Source organism: Myotis brandtii, unplaced genomic scaffold (assembly GCF_000412655.1).
Source record: "Myotis brandtii unplaced genomic scaffold, ASM41265v1 scaffold674, whole genome shotgun sequence".
NCBI lineage: Eukaryota > Metazoa > Chordata > Mammalia > Chiroptera > Vespertilionidae > Myotis > Myotis brandtii.
The window spans coordinates 410696-416695 of NW_005370630.1; the positions used below are offsets into that span (position 1 = coordinate 410696).

Here is a 6000-nt window from a genome sequence, read left to right on the forward strand (position 1 = left end):
AAACAACATTTGGTAAATGCTAAAATATAGCTTTGTACATGTACCACCACAGTGCTATGTAGCAAACAGAATAAAGTTACTAACTCAATCTGAACATGTCGGAGAAAGCTGCACAAAGGAAATAAGGAGTCAAAAGGATAACCTGGGGGAACATAAAAGAAACACAGTCCACACAAAGGGAGTAGCATATGCAAGATATAGGTTAAATGCATGATGCACATAGAAAACCAATTTAATCAATATGGCCAAAAGAAGCAGGTGAGGCTGATATGCTTTGCTAAGATATATGGCAGTGGTTCTCAACCTTGGCTGCACATTAGAATCACCTTAGGATTTAAAAAAAAATTCCCAGGTGATTCTAATGTGCAACCAAGGTTGAGAACCACTGATATATGGGCTTTACCTTGTCTACAGGGAACAAAAGAAAGTCTTTTAGACAAAATAACATTTATATTTGCTTTTAAAGAATATATTATTTTAGCAATGGTATGATAGAATAGAGTGGAGAATATGGAAAAGGAAAAATAGAAGAGTATTGCAATAATCCTGGTGAAAGAAGGGTGTCTGAGTTAAGGCAATCGTGGAGGCAATGGAACAGAGCAAGATTCAAGATGTACTTAGAGCCCTGGCCGGTGTGGCTGTTGGTTGAGTGTCATCCCATGTACCAAGAGGTCACTGGTTCAATTCCCAGTCAGGGGAAATGGGGATCGAGACTGGGTTGTGGGTAAGGGGCATGCAGGAGGCAGCCAATAGATGTTTTTCTCTCATTGATGCTTCTCTCTCTCCCTCTCTCCCTTCCTCTCTCTCTAAAATCAATAAAAACTTTTTTTTTTAAAAAAAGATGTACTTAGATGGCAGAGTAAAAACACACACACACAAAAAAAACTTGAGCCCCAGCCGGTTTGGCTGAGTGGATAAAGCGTTGGCCTGCAGACTGAAGGGTCCAAGGTTCAGATTCCAGTCAAGGGCACATGCCTGGGTTTCGGGCTCGATCCCCAGTAGGAGGCATGCAGGAGTCAGCCAGTCAATGATTCTCTCTCATCATTGATGTTTCTATCTCTCTCTCTCTCCTTCTCCCTTCCTCCCTGAAGGCGATGTTGAGTTTAAAGGCTTGTGGAACAACCAAAGTGGAGGTGTCATATAGAGAGTTGTTTAAAGTTCAGGAACAAAGTTAGGCTAGACACTAAGATTTAAGAAGCAATAACATTGAGCTAAAGTAATCACTGAAGCCAAGGAATGTATGAAATTTCCCAGGGATTAACATATAAGGTGGGAAAAGAACATTTACAGAAGCAGGCAGGAAAAGAAGAACCAAGTAAGAATATCATCACAGAAGTCAAAGAAAGATAATACTCCAAAGAGGAAAAGACCAAAAGTATCAAGTAAGATGAGCATTAAAAGTATCTACAGAATTTATAACTAAGTCACTGGCATCCATGGCCAGAGCAGTTTCAGTAAAGTGATTAAGACCAGAGTAAGACCCAAGTGAGTAGGAGAGAAAACTATGGAGAAAGTTTGTGAAGATGTACTCTTTTAAGAAATCTGACTGTTTGTCATTCCTACATACCCATGAAGGGCTGTTTTGCTTTTTCTTTTTAAAAGAATAAATAAGTGCCCAGCTGGTGTGGCTCAGTGGTTGAGTGTCGACCTATAAACCAGGAGGTCACAGTTCGATTCCCGGTCAGGGCACATGTCCAGGTTGCAGGCTTGTTCCCTAGTGGAGGATGTGCATGAGGCAGCTGATCAATGATTCTCTCTCATCATTGATGTTTCTCTCTCTCTCTCCTTCTCCTTTCCTCTCTGAAATAAATAAAAATATTTTTAAAAAGAGCAAATAAGCATTTATATGGAGATGATGATAATAACAGCAGCTAATAGTTATTTATATGTGCTTACTTTGTGCCAGGCACTATTCTAAGAACTTAAAATTATCTCATTCACTGCACATAACCCTATGAGGTAAAGTATACTATTATCCTCATTTGACAAAAGGCATTTACACGTTAACAAACTTGCTCAAGGTTACCCAGTTATTAAGGAGCAGAGCCAGGGTTCAAGCCCAGGCAGCCTGGCTCCAGCATCCATATACTTTACCACTACATTACACCTCAGAGGTAGGAGACCACAGCACCCAAATCAGAGAGCCTCATGCAAAACAGGAGCTCAAAGTTTTTTGCCAATTAGGTTAATGAATTTATTCAAACCTCACATGATTTGGTATTATCTCCCTCCCCTTCCAAGGGAGAAAAGGGGGAAAATTCATCCAAGTCTAAATTAAGCTCTTAATACCTACTATGGGGGGTATTATTGAATTTACAAAAGACCAGGGAACTTAATAGGATTGAGGGCAAGAGATCTGAATTTTAGCCCAATTCTCCCTTTTTAAAAAAATGTATTTATTTTATTGATTTCAGAGAGGAAGGGAGAGGGAGAGAGAGATAGAAACATCAATGATGAGAGAGAATCATTGATTGGCTGCCTCCTGCACGCCCCCCACTGGGGATCGAGCCTGCAACCCAGGCACGTGCCCTTGGCCAGAATCGAACTTGGGATCCTTCAGTCCACAGGCCGACACTCGATCCGCTGAGCCAAACTGGCTAGGGCGAATTCTGCCTTTTAATAGTCATTTAACTTTGGACAAGTCAACTAATAAAGCTATCCTTCAGTTTTCCCACCTATAAGTAGGTGTGATCATTTCTGATCCATATAACTCACAATGTTATTATGAGAATCTAATACAAATATATGAAAGTGCTTAAAAAAAATTTAAGCCCTAGCCGGTTTGGCTCAGTGGACAGAGCGCTGGCCTTCGGACTAAAGGGTCCCGGGTTTGATTCCGGTCAAGGGCACATGCCTGGGTTGTGGGCTCGGTCCCCAGTAGGGGGCCTGTAGAAGGCAACTGATTAATGATTCTCTCATCATTGATGTTTCTATCTCTCTCTCCCTCTCCCTTCCTCTCTGAAATCAATAAAAATGTATTTAAAAAAATTTTAAGTGCCATATAATCTGAGATTTTCTGATGTGGTAACATAAGCACCAAAAGAACCAGTTGGGGGCAGCACGATGCAGCACTTCAGATCCTTGGATGAGGCGGATCAGGTTTGGCAAGGCCGAGAGAATGGCTAAAAATACACCTAACTTCTCAAAAGGAAAACCTGCCAATCTGCTTCATCCTGCTTGATAATCCATCTTTGGAAATCTCAAAATGAGGCATACTGATGGCATTAGCACAGTGCCTTCCTTCATTAATTCACTGCAGTTGAATCTGTCTGTCGTTCACATATGAAGTGCTCATTTGCTAAAAAGAAACTGAACCTGCAAACTCCAAGCTACATGGGAGCAATAAAGCTGACACCTAATCATGCAGACAAATTCCTTTAGCTCTGAGAGTCAGAAAGATCTGAAGGGGTGGTGGTTCACTTGTTTGGCAGGGTGACACTGTAACATGGAAGGCCTGACCAGGAGTCACTCAGGTTTCCTGTCTGAGGCCATGCAGAAAAGCTGACGTAAAAGCTGTCTGTATGTGCACTATCGGTAGGCCAGACTAAGCCAGAATTTTGGATTCTGGTTCAGAGAAACACATTTACTCTCTTCAGCCATGTCTCTGAAGGCCTGAGAGATTCACAGACCAAGCCAGAGGATGGAGAGCAGAGAAGAAAGGTGAGACAAGGTGAGGAATCACACTGGCTAGGCTCTGAATTTTCCAGGCAAAATGGAAAAAGTACAAACCAGAGACGGAAACCAAACGAAGTTTATTGTTACAACCAATCTCTCTTGCTGGCCTTTGGTGAATACTCTGGTGGGGCTGATAAGTCTCTGGGCCTCAGAAACCACAACTTCTCAATGTCTCAAGACCTTTTGCATCTATGAGGAAAGGAAGTTTGAGATCTGCCAACAAGGAAGATTTCTAAGTTGCTACACACTGTGTGCCCATTAGTTGGAACGTTTACTTCCCCATAGCAACTCCCAGTGCAGACTCAGCTGGTATGTCCTCTGAGCAAATCAGGGAAGCAGAGACAAGAGCAACTGCACTAGCACATTCAGCTTTCCCGGATGAGAATAACAGCTGCTTCGCTGTCTTTTTCTTCCAGACCAGTCCCTTGGGCAGCCCTACAAAACAACCTAGGGCATTGGCAATATATTTGCATAACTTACCAGAAAGAGAAGTTTTTACACTTTCCATTTCTTATTGTTCTTTTAAACTTTCAAGTTCAGAAAACTATAATATCAGCCACATGTTTTAGGTACTTCAATACCCCTCAGTGATTGTCCCTCAACTTCACCTACACCAAAACCTGCCTCTTCTCTACATGATCTAATAAAATATTAGAACAGAGTTCCTGCCATTTCATTTGTGTTTGATACTTGATTTCATTAAAAAGACTCCTTTTCCTAGAAAGCGCTCAATAGATAAATGTATGTTTACTAAACGACATTACATATGCAAGAAATCATATGCCAACACCCTAAAAAAATTGCCAAAAGGACAGATAAATGGATACTCAGTTCTCCACATAAGAATTATCAATTCAGGTTATTCCTAACAAACATTTATTGAGCACCCTTCCCCTTCCCACCACATCCATCTACATATATAAAAGCCAAGCAAGGCTAGAGATGGCTGTGGTTTAGGAGAACTCGATTCAGGAACGGGCGGTGGCTCCACCTGGGGATTCCTGAGGCCGTGTTTGTGGAAGATGTGGATTCCTACATGAAACAGCCTGGGAATGAGACTGTGGATACAGTGCTAAAGAAGTTGGATGAACAGTACCAGAAGTATAAGTTTATGGAACTCAACCTTGCTCAAAGGAAAAGGAGGCTAAAGGGTCAGATTCCTGAAATTAAGCAGACTTTAGAAATTTGGAAATACATGCAGAAGAAGGAGTCCACCAATTCAATGGAGACCAGATTGTTACTGGCAGATAACCTGTATGGCAAAGCTTCAGTTCCTCCTACCAATAAAGTGTGTCTGTGGTTGGGGGCTAATAATGTAATGCTTGAATATGATATTGATGAAGCTCAGGCATCACTGAAAAAGAATTTAACCACTGCCACAAAGAATCTGGATTCTCTTAAGGAAGACCTTGATTTTCATTGAGATCCACTGACTGCCACTGAAGTCAATAGGGTCAGAGTTTATCATTGGGACGTAAAAAGAAGGAACAAAGATGATTCTACCAAGAACAAAGCATAATTCTGGCAATGAAAAATGTGGTTCATTTTTCCAAACATGTTTTTTTAAATATTCCAAAGTTTATTCTTAAAGGTTGACATTAGTTTGAATGTGTTTTTTTTTAAACAGTAAGAATGAATGACGATGAAAACTTTAAAAAGAGATAAACACCAACACCATTATATGTATTTATGAAAATAAAATTAGTTCCAAATATTTTATGGAATTAGCAGTTTTATTTATTTATTTTGCATTTCCAACATAGTAAGTAGAACTTTCATCTTTTTTTTGTTTGTTTATTGTAAGAAAAGTCTTCATTGAAATGGCTTGAAAATGGATGTATGCTGTGGAGGCTGAATTCTGGACACTTAGGCAGTTTACTTTTTCTTTATTATATAGCTAATGGCCCGGTGCACGAAATTCATGCACATTAAAGGGGGATTAATTAGAGAAAATATTTTAATATTGCTATTTGCCCTTTCTCTATAATAGAAGTGTCAGAGATGAAAGAAAATTAGTAAAATGTATATGAAAATCTTCCTCCTGTCAGAGTCTGGGGCGCGCTGCAGGACCCAGAGTCAAGTCCCCACACACCCGCGGTGCCTCAAAATCACGTGAGACCCAGACCCAGCTGGCCCCACCCCCATTGGGCAAGATCCAGACCCAGCCGGCCCAACCCTTGTCAAGCCCCACCGGGTAGGGGGTGCAGCCTCAGGGCCCTCATCAAGCCCCGCAGGGTGAGGGGTGCAGCCTCAGGTCCCCCATCAAGCCCCGCCGGGTGGTGGGCGCAGCCTCAGGTCCCCAAGCACATCCTCAGGGCCCCCAGG

The 6000-nt window shown here is 41.5% G+C and overlaps 1 protein-coding gene and 1 pseudogene across 6 annotated transcripts in view; one reads left to right on the forward strand and one right to left on the reverse strand.

Annotated features, from left to right (window-relative positions):
* Positions 1-6000, reverse strand: part of TESK2 (testis-specific kinase 2) — a 110960-nt gene that overhangs the window by 11784 nt on the left and 93176 nt on the right. The window lies entirely within an intron of this gene.
* Positions 4632-5260, forward strand: LOC102239567 (annotated as a pseudogene).